Here is a 15,482-nt window from a genome sequence, read left to right as displayed (position 1 = left end):
AGACCATTTTATGATCATTCAAAAAAGCTTTTGTGCACTAGGAGGCTACAAATTACTTAGTAAATTCATGATTGTTGCTGAAATTATCATTAAAAGCAAAGTGGTGAAGCCTTTGTGCCCCATAATGCACCTTGACTATGCAGTTTGCTTTAGAAATGAATAGATATTGTACGTCAGCATATAATTGAGGGACTTTTGAAGTCCATGAGATATATCTTGCATGCATTTTTATTAAAAGTAAAAAAAAAAAGATTTTTTTTAATGTTCATTGTTATCATGTCTTTACAAATTCCACAGTTATTTATTATGGGAACAATTACTTATTTATAAAAATGACTGGATATCACTAAAATGTCAGCTAAATAACCGTCTGAATTTAATAACAACCACCTTCTAATTAGCTAAACAATAATAAAATGAGCTGATTCAAAAATTGTTTTGATTGTGATCTTTTTATTAAGTTGAGATAATCATGACAGATATTTCTTTTCTGGCAATATACTGGCAAGACTCCAAGGCTTTCTGAGTTATTTAATATAAAGTAGTGTGTGAGTCAAGTGTAGATTTATCACATGTCAACAGGTTTACTACAGTGTCTTTATAAATAACTTTCAATTCATTTTACTCAATTGTATATATAATATTTAGAAGAATCTTTCCGTAAAAATGCCATGTGGTGTTTGGTTATAGGCAGCCATGTTGATTTTAGGCCTGAAAACAGCAAAAATGTCAACTATGATACCTGTCAACCAAAAAATTATATACTGACCCATACAGTCATGTAACTGTTTATGCATGCAGTGAGTAATAAACAGTAATTAATAATTACATGGTAAGAAGGAAAATTTGTACTGATTGTATTAATGGAAACCCCCCCCAAAAAACACTTTTTTGGTATTCATAATACAAAAAAAATGTGACCTTTTTTGTCTCTTAGAATCAGCACAGATTTTTCATGGTGACAGTTTATCAAAATCAGATTTAATATTTGTACAACTGGTGACATCAGTGTAGAAAAACATTTCGACTCCTGGCAAATTTGTTGGATTTTCAACATTTTTGAAAACACAGCCAATAAATAGTTTGGCACACAACCCGTGTTTTGCTGGGATTAAACAGACATGGTTAGAATTCATTAATCAGTAATATTTCAAGCCACTGCTGGGCAAGTTTTCTTGGATACCTGTTTCCCTGCTAAGTGAAGCTAGCCAGCTGTTGACTGTGGCTTCATATTTACCACTCAGGCATAAGAGAGCTATTAATTTTCTCATCTCATCTCTTGTTAAAGAAAGCAATTAAGCGGATTTCCCAAAATGTCGAACTTCTACTTTAAAGACATGTAGTTAAGTGAATTTATGCATCCTAATTAAAGCTCCCCTTCTTCTGTTCACGTACTTTAACGAGTGAATTACTACATTGTCTATAGTCGGTGTTGTAGGTAACAGATGGGCCTTAAAAAATGTCTTCCAAAGAGATTCTTCACCTCGAGGGAATCGTGAGAGATCATTTAGAAGTATTTAGACAACATAAAATCATGGCAGGGGATTTTATTGCAGGTGATTTTGAACTATGTTTGATGGAGGTTTATTTTTTATTCTGTCATTAATGAAAGGTGCAAGGTTACTCTTATGCCAAGTGTAAAATATTGGATTAGAATAATTAAATTCATCAAAATTTAAAGTTTTGGGTGCAGAGAAGACGAAGCGTTTCCCTCTGGACGATAAGGTTAAAGCCCTGCGTGCAGCTAAAGGTATAATGGCTCAGTGAATAGATAATAGGGCTGCAGTGGCAGTCTGGACAGACGGTCAGTGATCTTCCCTCGGGGAGAAAGGAAGTTATTTTACAGCAGATTGCCTCACACTGCCCATACGAGCTAATTATACAGACTATTCATGCGAGCCATGTATGGCAAAATTGTGTAATTACAAAGTCCCCCTTACTGTGATAAAGTGCTACGTGAAAAACTGATGGAGATTTTGGTTTTACATGTAATATGAGTCCATTATTTGATTTTCTTCCACACACAGTTCACAGTTCATTATCTGTATTCCTCATTAAGATATTTTACTTACACATGTATTCATTCTATTCGGCCTCATGCAACGTCCAAAATTGGACTTGTCTTTAAGATGACCTCTTCAATAATCTCCTCAGAAAGTAATCTCAGTAGTGCCTCTGGGGAATTGGATTTTTTTTTCTTTTTCTGAAGTGAGGCAGAGCTTCTGTACGCGCTGTATCTGATGTGGAGGTGAAAAAGGCCATGTAATAAGATGAGTCCTGACATAAAGTGGTGGCAGTGGACTGTTAGTGTTAGGCAAAAACAGGAAGTATGTCCCTGACAGGACTCGGCTCAGCTCTCAGAACAAGGTCAGTAGTTCCTTTGAGCGCAGCCATGGAGACTTTGCAGCACCGCTCAGCAACACGTCCGAGACTGGCAGGCACGACTGGCGGACAGGAAGGGTGACGAGGGCAAATCAACAATCTGAACACACATATGAGTACAGACAGATCTCCCAGTTCGAGTATGCTGAAGTGCAAGAACACACTCAAACTTGAGGGAAGCAATTTTGAAGTCCTTACTTCCTTTTTTGAAGTTTTTAGTAGTGAAGTGAAGTGGGGCCACCTTTAACTAGAAATCTTGGACAAGCAGTCTTCCAACATCGCAAAAAATCTGTCCAGGTGTCAAACCAGTCAAGATGGTGGGCTGTGTGTTTGCAGTGACAATCCTTGTTTCTGCAGTAGTGACTCCTCCAAGAAGTTTCATTGTTCCCACCTGGTGAAAGACTTTGCCTCTGGGTGTAAACAAGCAGATGGTGGATGGTGATTCCACATGTATTAAAGGCTCGTCTACATCCTCACCAGGTCAGCAGTGTGAGTCAGAGACTACAATTACCACAGTACGCAGGAAAAAATAAATTGGCAACAGTAATTTTCCCCCCTGACTAATGCAAAAGTGTTGGTGAAGAACAACTTCTCACTCTTACAAGTAGCACTGACTCATGCAGTAACTGCTGATGAGGAGGAGGATGACAAAGACTTCATCTTAGTGAATCAGAAAGGAAATTTTACACATCTGTAGCAGTCACTAGCAAGGTTATAGATTTAGTGTCTTTTTTGTATAAAATTGCCATTATTTTTTCATTCTAGAGACCAAAGTGGCATCAGTAGATGTTTGCTTAGTCGCACCAAAATATCCAAATACATTTATGATGACTTTAGACAAAAAGCAGCAAATTCTCAGGTGTAAATCTGGGCACATTAAATGTTTGATATTTTTGTTTGAAAAAGTAATTGCCATTAAAATAATGGCTTTTTTAAAAAATAACTGACTGCTGTATTAAATACTATTTGGAAAGCACCGAACTCTTTCAGCTGTGTAGGGGACAGTAAAAAGTTAGGTCTTGTGACTGATGTGTGGTGAAAACACAACAGGCTTTTACCTTCTTGGTATTTAGCTGTTGTTGTTTTTTTTTAAATAAAGTCCAATATAACAATATTCATGAAACAAAAAAAACAAAAAAACAAAAAAACAATTGTTAGAATACAATTTACCAAAAAAAGTGATGGTTCAGTTTGTAGGTTTATGCCTTCAGTAGAGTTCCTACTTGAGATCTTATTTTCTGGTCTCAGTTTGTTCTGTTGAGCATATTTAACTTTAAGATCATCCAGACATGTTTGTTGATACCAAAATGCTCTCTTCTGAATAACAAATTCTCTCTGATGTTTTTCCCAGTAAAACCTTCAATACTCGGTTAGAAATTCCATCCATCCATCCATTATCTATACACCGCTTAATCCTCACTAGGGTCGCGGGGGGGTGCTGGAGCCTATCCCAGCTGACTCGGGCGAAGGCAGGGGACACCCTAGACAGGTCGCCAGTCTGTCGCAGGGCTACATATATAGACAAACAAGCACTCTCACATTCACACCTACGGGCAATTTAGAGTAATCAATTAACCTCAGCATATTTTTGGACTGTGGGAGGAAGCCGGAGTACCCGGAGAAAACCCACGCATGCACAGAGAGAACATGCAAACTCCATGCAGAAAGATCCCGGGAAAGCCGGGACGCGAACCAGGGACCTTCTTGCTGCAAGGCGAAAGTGCTAACCACTACGCCACTGTGCAGCCCCGGTTAGAAATTCCCCCCCCCAAAAAAATTTACATTATAACTTCAAGTTTCCATATCTTGTCTGAGTTTTCTATTGGAGTCAGATTGGTTTCCAAACTAGTTTTGCTGTTACAAATTATGACTGCAGGTTGACGCTCAGAGTTTAGGTGAGCACAAAAAAACTCTCCACTTTTAGCAGATGGATGTAAAAACAGCCTCTGAACATGCATCATCTTGCACAATTAAACATTGAAGAGAAGTAATAATGTGTAGATGGGGGCATCTTATTGTTGTTATCCCTCTTGTGGAAGCTAACCAAGCTTTCCATCCATCCATCCATCCATCCATCCATCCATCCATCCATTTTGTTCCACTTATCCGGGGTCGGGTCACGGAGCCAGCAGACGAAGCAGGTCATTCCAGACATCCCTCCCCCTGGCGACGCCTTCCAGTTCTTCCTGGGGGATTCTGAGGTGTTCCCAGGCCAGACAAGATATAGAATCCCTCCCGTGGGTTCTGGGTCTATCCAGGGGTCTCCTCCCAGGCGGATGTGTTCGGAAAAATTCCAAAGAAAGTGTCCCTGGAGGCATCCGAATCAGATGTCCAAACCACCTTAACTGGCTCCTTTCAACACGAAGGAGCAGCGGCTCTACTCCGAGCTCCCTCCAGATGTCCGAGCTTCTCACCCTATCTCTAAGGCTGAGCCCAGACACCCTGCGGGGGAAGCTCATTTTGGCCGCTTGTATCTGTGATCTTGTTCTTTTGGTCACTACCCAGAGTTCATGACCATAGGTGAGGGTTGGGACGTAGCTGGATGGTAAATTGAGCTTCACCTTGCAACTCAGCTCCCTCTTTACTATGTCAGCACTGTTCCCTCTAAGCTGCGAGCGTGCGCAATTACGCACTGCTGACACGGTCTCCGCGCACAGAAAATCTGCTGCGCACAAAAAAAAAAATCCAACCTGAATTGTAAATAAAATAAACACGTAACAATTCATTCTGTGCTATTTTTCAATGTGAGTCAGTGAGTGACCGGTGACTGGCTGCTGCAGCCAATGATGCGATTCACATACGTATTTACCATAGACTGTATATAATGGTATTTACGCAGCTAATCAACGTCAGGCGTCCTTATGTGCAGCCACCTTTGTTCTCATAGATATGAATGAGTAGATAGGACACGCCCCTTTGAGCTGCGTGCTACAGCGAGGCTAAGCTAGTGGAGGAAAAGTTTCAGTGCATTTCGTTGATGTAGACGGCGTGAAAACAGAAACAACAAGTATGCCGTCTCTCTGTGCTGCATACAGTTACACACTGCGTCGTACGATTGAGACAAGGAAACTTGGAATGACTTCTCATAGGTAAGAATAGTTTTTGGCTCTTTTTTCATTATGAAATCTTGTTGAGAGCTTCCAGTCTATGAGAGCTAACTAGTTAGCCACTAGCAAAACGCTAAGGCGAGCTAGCAGCTTGACAACCAAATACCAGACGATTAATAGTAGCTGTAGTATAGTTGTACAAGCAGTAGTAGTAATACTAAAAGTACAAGCAGCAGTAGTAGTATAAACAGCTGTTAGAGTCGTAGAAGTAGTATCAGCATTTGTAATAGTATTACAAGTTGTAGTAGCAGTGCCAGTATCAGCAGCAGTAGTGTGTACTACCACTACTACTAGTAGTAGTCACATTACTATTACTACCACCAATACTACCAATAGTAGTTATAAAGCCTAACTCATGTATATCCAGATTACCATCTATGTTCTTCCTCCAAACCCATTTTATGATTGGGATTACAGGCAGTTCTTTAGGACTGCTCTCAAATAATTGAAATGTTACTAAACAAGGTTATACTTATCAAATTAAATAGCTGTGGTCTCCAGTATATTGGCAAATTCGGTTCTTTGTACTTAATTTATTAGCATGATTTCTTTTTAATATGTTGTGTACAGACTTAATTACTTCTCTGTCTACTTTTCTTACTCCATGTAGGTTTCCCAGAGACTATGGGTTGAGGAGGAAGTGGAAGTTTGTCGGCTTAGACCTGGTGTCATTCCATCAGTGTTAAACTTCCCGGCTCATCTTGGAAGAGTACGTGCCAGAAAGACCACGACCAAGCAGCCTTGAGATCTTAGACAGCGTCTCCCTGAGGTGGGTGTCAACGGTGTTCACAGTCAGGTCTGTGGTAATCCTGTCAAAAAACAAAACAGAAAAAAATCTAGATTATAAATCAACATGTAACCAAAGCACTCTGTGTATAACGCCATAGTATAGGATGTAGTTCAGTAAACGTCAAAGTATAGTATGCTTTACTCAAGAATAACATAGTATGGCCTGTAGTTCATAGTACAGCATGTTGGCAAGAAAAAAAAAACAAAACATAGATTATTATGTGGTTCAAAAAGCGCAAAATGATAGGATGTTGCCTAAAATTGTCATGTATAATATGTGGTTCAAAAAATGTCATAGTGCAGTATATTGTCAAAATAGTATGTAATTCAAGAAAACATCAGAGTATAATATGTCATCTAAAAATACCATAGAATAATAATTTCATTGCACAAGTAAAAGTATAGTAACTTTTAAAACTGTTCGAATTCTTATATGTTGCTAAAAAAACAACAAAAACTAATACAAAAAAAGTCACAGTAATATGAAAATTAAAAAAGCTTATAGTATAGCGTGTCGCCCAACAAACATCATAGTATAGCATGTCGCTCTAAAAACGTCACAGTATAGCCTTTAGTCCACAGCTGTCAGTAGGTGAGGAGCAACACAAAAACAGTCCAAACGCTGGTTTCCAGAGGGTTAGACGATAATTTATTTGAAAGAGGAACTTTACAACAACACAACATGTGAGGGGGTTAAAAACAAATGGGTGTTAGTAAAATAAAAATAAATAAACAGAACTAAAAGTGAACTTCATGTTGACATTGATGGGCATTCCAACCAGGAACAAAGTAAAAGATAATCAGTACAAAAAAAACTCTTCCTGTTCACCTCTTAAAACCCAAAAACACACCGCAGTAGCACCCTAAACTAAAACTACCAATGGGTTCCCTGTTTTCCTTTCTGAACAATTCAAAGGTCCCTCTCTATCTCCCCACACATCCACCAACCACTGGAACACATCTCCAAAGTTCTGCTGGACCAGCTCAGCTTCCCCTCAGAAGAAGTGCTGCCACCTGCCAGATGAAGGAGCCTTTTGAGAGGCAGCTGGCATCGTGATTGGACTGTACTTTGGTCTGTTCCAATCCAGCTTCACCTCCAGAGACGGCAGGCGGGACGAGTCAACGGAGGCCTGGTGGACGAAGGCATGCAGCTGAGTACAATCCAGAAAACAACAGAGGAGGAGTGCAGGACCAGAACAACCAGAGTAGCATGGTATGTCTCTTAGAAAACATCATAGTAGAGCCTTTGGGATGAAAAAACGCCATCATATACATCGTATATTGTACATATAAGTCAAAGGAAAGAGACATACATTGTAGAATTGTAGTAATTGTGGGCTGACTGATTTACTGATTATCAGTATTTTATTTTTTACTGATTTACGGTAATAAATACATTTAAAAATGGTGCTACTTTGGCTCTGAACCTTTATCTATCTGTGGTCACTCTGTCTTCTGGAGTGATTTGATTGGTTATACGTCACGAATAAAACTCCTTTAACTTAACATCTGTAAACAAAACAAAAACGTATCAACAACGTTTTCTGTTAAAGTTTGTGTTCTTGTAGGTTTAACTCCAAGATTTTAAATACTTTCAGTTACTGCAAATGAATATCCAAATGAATATACTCCAAATGTCTCACTAATAATCATTATCAGCCTTAAAAACCCACAAAACACCCCTTTATACTCGACCACACTTAGTACAGTCTGGTTCCCCCTTCTATAAATCTGCTTGGAATCTTCCACTTCCTGTTTGTCAAAGTGGCCTTCTACCTGGACAGGTTTTGTTGGAGCTCATGCAACAAACATTTTGGGTAACTGCACTTTAATATGGATGGATGACACTGAATTAGAGTCTGTTTTAATGAGACTGAGTTAAGATGTGTAGCTCTGTCATTAAATACGAAATTATTTCTCAAAATTCACAGAGAAAAGTCTGAAATGTTTGCTAGGTTAGCATCCCACATGTTCTTTTGCTCAGCTAAAGCTAACTCTCTCCAACTTCTGGATCTCTTGAGTTGCTTGTTGTTAAAATATCTTGCTAGATTTGCTGAAGCTCAGAAAGTCTGAGATGTTTGTTAGAAATAAGCTCATTCTCACGTCTTATCTGAACTGTCTTCTTTTGTTTGAACTTTCCCTAAACTTAGGAGTTAATGACAGAGCAGCACGTCCAGACTCAGTCTCATTTATGTAGGGATTAAACTTCAGTGTCATTCATTGGTGTTAAAGTGCAGCTTTTCAAATGTTTGTTGCACATGCTCCCGACCAAACCAGTCCAGGTGGAAGACGACGCGAAGAGAAAGCTCCAGAGGATGAATATCACACATTTACGTTGGAAATAAATGTCCTTCAATTTGACATTGTCATGCAAATGATGTTCAAATCTTTGAGTACTTTGCTGATGTTTGTTTCTAAGTGTTTTTTGACACTCGGCCCCAAAGATTAAAACCTTTTACGGCTCACAAGCTGCAACAATTCACACATTATCAACTATCTTTCTGACTAAACTAAGATTAAAAAAAATGAAAAACTGCCTGATTCCTGCATCATGAATATAAATCTTTTTGGTTTTTATGACAGTAAACTGAATATATTTGGGTTTGACATTTTATAAACCAAAACAAGAAATGAATTACTGGAGAAAACAACAGATTAATGGACAAAGAAAATGTGTTTTCCAACATATATGGCTGAATTACCCCAACATTACAAGATACATACAATTTTAATTAAAATTTATTTATATAATGCCAATTACAGGTCAAATTGTCTCAAGACACTTTATATTTTTTTGTCATATTTAAAATATAACAACGTAAGAAATTTAAACCTCGACTAATCCAATTTATTATTTGGTTTTTAAGAGACTAATCGACAACTAAAATAACTTTCTCCACTAAAACTAATAAACATGAGGTCAAATAGAAGGAACAGTTTTAAATACTGAAGTCCCACGACGACAAGAATAAAGTTTCTCAACAAAAACTAAATCTGCTGATGGATTCCATTAAAGTCCTAATAAATGATAATAAAGTGTGATTCTAAAGGTTTGTGGTGCTAAAAATGTCAAAGTAAAGATATCAAGTTGTACATCTGGATGGAGGTTGATAAAAGTTGACCTCCCTTCATTTCTCTGGAGCGACTCCATGGATTTTATGGATGGTGGTTAAAGACCTGCTCTTCTAGTCGTCTTCCTTCTAGTCACTGTAAAAAGTCAGTCCATCCTGACCGACTTCAACACCTCTTCATGACAACTTGTTCTGCCTCCGACCTGGTGGAAACTCCAGAAACTCAGGAAAACCCGTCGAGACTCGAAGAACTCGTGGCGACTCGAAGAACTCGTCGGGCGGGGGAAGGTGTGGTGGGCGGTGGGGGGAGGTGGGGGAGTAGAGGGGGGAGGCCGCCACCCACCTCCCCGCCTACTCTCCGCCCTGACTCCACCCAGACTCCGCCTTGGCTCCACCCATGTGGTCACTTGAGGAACTACGATGCCAAAGGGACGACGAATTTATTTCTTTGTATCTGATCTGTAGCTCAGTGAGTTAAGGATTTGCCTATGGAGCTGCAGGTCGCTGGTTCAAGACCAGACACTTCTTAAATTTTCTCAAAATCCTGACAAAGACAAAGAAAGAAAAGTGCCAGTGGCGGGTCTCGAACCTGCGACCTTCCAGTTGGTAGTCTGTCTCTTATCCTCCTGAGCTATTCGCTCAGATACTAATTCTTCTTTTTTTTGCGCATTTATCATCTATTTTCTGTCGTTTTTGAGTTTTTTTTTAACTCGGGTCTCGACTCGACCGTTTTTCTCAGGAGGTTGGACTTCAGCCTTTGTGCTGGAGGGTGGAACCCTCAGTTCCAAGACTTTCCAAGCCTCCAGACCTCCCGAGTCCTCAGGACCTGAGCTTTCACACAGTCTGAGGGCTGAAATTTTCTAAGTCCCACAGTAGTTCTCTGTTAGATTTAACTTTCAGGCAGTCCAAGGACCGATATCTTCTAAGTTCCTGAGTAGTTCTCTGTTAGTTTGAACCTTCAGACAGTCTGAGGGCTGAAATTTTCTAAGTCCCACAGTAGTTCTCTGTTAGTTTGAACCTTTGGACAGTCTGAGGACTGAAATCTTAAAAGTTTCTCAGTACTTCTCTGTTAGTTTGAACCTTCAGACAGTCTGAGGACTGAAAATCTAAAAGTTCTTGAGTAGTTCTCTGTTTGTTTGAACCTTTCCACAGTCTGAGGACTGAAATTTTAAAAGTTTCTCAGTACTTCTCTGTTAGTTTGAACTTTCTGGTTAACAGAAACCTTAAAACTTGTGACCATGAGTCTTGATTTCACATTTAGACCATCTGAGTTCTTCTCAGATCTTCACCTGTGGGTTTTTTAGAAATCCTGAACAAACTTTGATTCTCTTCACTGAACAGTAAAGTTTGTGGAGATCAGAAGGTAACATTAGTTTGATCAATGCCTTCAACTACTAGTAGACTTTATCTGGAAAGCAGTTTTCTGAAATGAGTTCTTAGTAAATCTATCCACAATCAAACCAAGAACATAGAAAGAGGAAATGTTTGAAGAAACAACTTGATGTTTTCATTTCAGACTAGAAAACGCTTTAAAATCTTTATCTGTTTTTGCTCTTTTTAATTGTTTTATTGTCTCTTCTGTTTAATTTGATCTTCAAAAGTCTAACTGGTGTCTTTTCAAATGTTTTGTCTTTAGTTTGATTCTTCTTAAATGTTTAGTTTTGCTCTTATCTCACCTTTAATTCTTTTCTGTCTGATTTGATTTTGAAATGTTTTGTCTTTTTAATGTTTAATTGTTGTTTTTTCAAATCTTTTATCGGCTTGTTTGAAAAATTTCCTTTTCTTTCCCAATGTTTAATTTTTCGATTGAATCTTTAAGGTTTTCCTTTATAAATTGTCTTTAAGATGTAATATTCTAATTAAACATTTACTTTTTTCATTAAATGTTTTGTCTTTTTAAAGGTTTAATAATCTAATTAAATGTTTTGTATTTTTTAAATGTTTAATATTCTTCTTGTTTAATTGTATTTTTTGAATGTTTAATTATCGAAAATATTTTATCTGTCATTTTGAATATTTGTATTTGAAAAATTCTGTTTCATTTCATAGTTCCATGTATTGTATCTTGTTTAATTATCTAATTCAATATTTTGTCTGTTTAATAGAATTTCATTGTATTTAATGTTTAACTATATTTAACAGACACAATATTGAATTAGATAATTAAACAAGATACAATACATGGAACTATGAAATGAAACAGAATTTTTCAAATACAAATATTCAAAATGACAGAAAATATTTTTGATAAACATTCAAAAAATACAATTAAACAAGAAGAATATTAAACATTTAAAAAAATACAAAACATTTAATCAGATTATTAAACCTTTAAAAAGACAAAACATTTAATGAAAAAATTAAATGTTTAATTAGAATATTGCATCTTAAAGACAATAAAACTTCAAATAGGAATTAAACAGAAAATACAATGAAGCATTTAAAAAGAAAATAAACATTAAAAGGTGGTAAAACATTTAAAAAGAAAAACCTTCAAGATTTAATCAACAAATTAAATATTAGGAAAGAAAAAAAATCTATTTTGTTTAATTCCATAATTACATGTATTGTATCTTCTTTAATTATCTAATTCAATATTTTGTCTGTTTAATAGAATTTAATTGTATTTAATGTTTAACTATATTAAATAGACAAAATATTGAATTAGAAAATTAAACAAGATACAGTACATGTAATTATGAAATTAAACAAAACTTTTCAAATTCAAATATTAAAAATTACATATAAAATATTTTCGATAATTAAACATTCAAAAAACACTTTTTAATAACAAACCTTTTAAAAAGTTTTATTGTATTACATTTTTTTCCCTTTGATTTAATTGCTTTTTGTTATGTAGTTCATTTCTTTAATCTTCTTTTTCTGTCAAGATTTCAACCCCAACCTTAAAAACGAAATAAACCCTTAAATCACAACGAAAATACTTCTGTTGTCACAATCATGAGTTGGTCAATTATTCAGTTTATCAATTGAACTTTATTTGTTTAGCACCTTTTACACAGATGACAAAACTAAACAAGTAAAGAGAAAAAAACTATGCTAAAACTATGATTAAAACTCAAAAACATTTTTTAAAAAAAGATTTAACATGGTAATAAAATATGTTGTGTCCAGGGGATGGAGGGAGTTTATTGAAGTCTTCTTGGGCTCACATGGGAAATCATTTAAAATATAAACTTGATATTCAGTCTAAGGAAACTGCAGAGCGACAGAAGAAGCAACAATATCTCCTGTTTTCTCCTTTAATGAGTCGACTCTTCTTGTGCTTTCAGACCAAAGAACTACAGACTCTTCACAACCTGCTCAAACTCTTGGTACAGGACCTCACCACACGGGTCAAGAAGGTTTCCATCTCATTTCTACTCTGAAGCTCACCTTCTCCTGCTCAAACTGCTGACAAATGTTTCTGCTGCTCTAAAGTCTGGTCTCCAGAACTTCCTAAAAACTCTCAAAGTCTCTTCTGCTGCAGGTTGCTTTGTAGAACTATTCCAGAAAACCTCACTAAACCACATGGAGGGGCCTCAAGATAGTCGTCCAAATGAAACCATACCAAAACCAAACTAACACAACCCAAACACTAAAGTCTCCTGCAGCCTACCAGAGAACCTCTGAGAACAGAGAATCAGGACAGGAACTCTTACCTTCTGGACAACCAACGCTGGTTCACAAACAAGAATTCAGAATGTGTCTGACCAAAAACCTCTGAAGACTCACTACAGCCAAGATAAAGACACAGCTGCACCAAATCTACTAATCACTGCACACATTAGCACCATGTGCTAACTGTGGCTAAAGAACCACATTTACCAAGACAACTATCCAGTACAAAGCCCTAAAACACACCAAGAAACACATTAAAGACGATTTTACTGCTGGAAGCTGCAAGCCAACGCCTAAACAACAAACTAAAGCAATGGAGCCAAACCCAGTTCAGTGGTGAACAGAAGCAGAGGAAATGTTTGTCTGCAGCTAAATAAAGCAGGAAGACACTGAGCTGCTCAGGTGTTCCTGATAACACCAAGCTGCTCAGGTGTTCCTGATAACACCAATCAGCCACCTGGACAGCCAATAGGAACACAGCTTCCTGGAAGTCCAGAGGGCTCGGTTAGTCAAGTAAATTTAAAGTTGAAGCAGAAAGTTAATAAAGAAAGTTGAAAACCACTTTCTGATCCCTGAAATCTCTGAGTTTTCACACAAAGAACACCTGAACATGTCAAACTGGCTTCATAGTAGAACCATCATTGTAAAAACGTCATAGTATGGTGTGTTGCTCAAAAAACATTAGGACCCGGCTGTCAGGGGACAAACATGTAAGAAACATGAGAACAGAGAGAACCCAACCAGTAGGTCACAGTTTATCATCCCCCAGTCATCTCCTGAAGTCCATATGGTGAGAGACATCAGTATCTGGTTGTTAATTTACCAGAGGATGCTTATAATCATGCTGATGTGGTCTGTACTCTACAGTATTAGTGACTCAATAAATGCCTAAGTTGTTTTTTTTTTTTAATGCTTTTCAGTTTTTAATAAACATTTAACATATGTAATCAATAAATGGCCTTTGCCTATCTTAAGAAAAATTCACTCAGAACTCTGATATGTTAACAGTATTAAATAAATCAATAAATACATGCATACACACAAAAATAAGTTAATACATTAACTGTGTTAAGATAAGATTTAGATTTTTTTAAAAAAAAGTTGTTTATGTTTTTTCAGAATCCAGTATTGCTCACTGGTTGGTCATTACATTTTGTTAGTTTGATTTCACTGTTTAAAATGATGCCACCTCTTTTCAGACAGAACCTGTGATAATAAAACAATACAACATTTTTAGTTCCGTGTTAATAAAGCACTTAAAGCTTTAAGTATGGCTAAATGCTTTTTTCAAAATTAAATATATCACTCCTTAGGTCAGGGGTCAGCAACCCAAAATGTTCAAAGAGCCATATTGGACCAAAAAAACAAAAAACAAATCTGTCTGGAGCCGCAAAATATTAAAAGCCTTATATAAGCCTTATATGAAGGCAACACAGGCTGTAAGTGTATATTAGCTATATTAGCCTACTATCAAACTGACAAAGTAGCGTACAAATACATAATGAACATTCATGATTAAATGTTTACTTTCCCTGCAGCACATCCTGGAGAGAATGACACACCACGTGACTACTCTGCTGTACGATATTTGGTGTTTTAAGTTTAACTTCCATTACAAGATTAATGTATTATGTTTTGTTGCACTGATGAAATTATAGAAATACAGTAAAGAAATAAGATTTTTGGTATCATTTTTATTTTGAGGATTCGAAAAAAAAAACAGAATGGAATGTGCATAATAGGCCTCCTGTAATTTCAGACCTTCCTATGGAAATAAAATGCAGTCCTCTTCAAACCTCAATAACAATACAATCCTCTTCTCTTTTCCCCCTTATCTGGGCAACAGAGTGCAATAAAACGCCTGCAGTTAAAACGCAACCTGCAATTATAAAAATAAAACAGCAGCCTTTTGAAAAGGTAATTAGGCTTTTTGAAATGAAAACAAGCCAGTTTGATTTCGATTTCAGTGCATTTCTGTGCATTATCCTCTTCTCTTAGTTTTCTGCAAATGCCAAGTTAAGTAGCCTAAGTTAGTGTAAATGAAAAAAATGCAGAACAATCCTTTTCTCTTTCCCCCCTTTATGGTGGCAACAGACACGAATAGGCTACAATTGCAAACGAGTAATAGAACAGCCTGCAATTAAAAGGCAGCTTGCTTAAAAAAAATAAAACACAGTAAGGTAGCTTTTTGAAAATGTAAAGCATAAAATAAAATAAGACAGTTTAAGTTCGATTTTTGTTGCATTTTCCTCTTCTCTTTAGTTTTCTGCAAATGCCAAGTAAGTCAGTGCAAGGGTACAACGCAGCAGCATCCTCTTCTCTTTTCCCCCTCTTATCTCAGCAACAGACACGCACAATACAAGCGCAGCAATGCTCGGACCTGAGCAATAAAACACAATAATATCGAAGTGTCATTTCAAATACTGACAAAAATCGGAAATCTCTTTATAAAATCAGGCACTTTGTTACTAAATATGTGCCTTTGACAGGATTGTGTTCTCACCCGTTTAAT

General features: G+C 36.9%; 1 long non-coding RNA gene across 1 annotated transcript; it reads left to right on the top strand.

Moving 5' to 3' along the window:
- The first annotated feature begins 5,477 nt into the window (after positions 1-5,477).
- LOC129350783 (uncharacterized) lies at positions 5,478-13,439 on the top strand. The gene is made up of 3 exons (XR_008604301.1): positions 5,478-6,258; positions 7,195-7,491; positions 12,643-13,439. It is a non-coding gene; the product is annotated as an uncharacterized LOC129350783 (long non-coding RNA).
- The last annotated feature ends 2,043 nt before the right edge of the window (positions 13,440-15,482 follow it).

Source organism: Amphiprion ocellaris, chromosome 16 (genome assembly GCF_022539595.1).
Source record: "Amphiprion ocellaris isolate individual 3 ecotype Okinawa chromosome 16, ASM2253959v1, whole genome shotgun sequence".
NCBI classification, from domain to species: Eukaryota; Metazoa; Chordata; class Actinopteri; family Pomacentridae; genus Amphiprion; species Amphiprion ocellaris.
The sequence above is the reverse complement of the archived record's forward strand: the minus strand, read 5'-3'. Positions and strand labels throughout refer to the sequence as shown.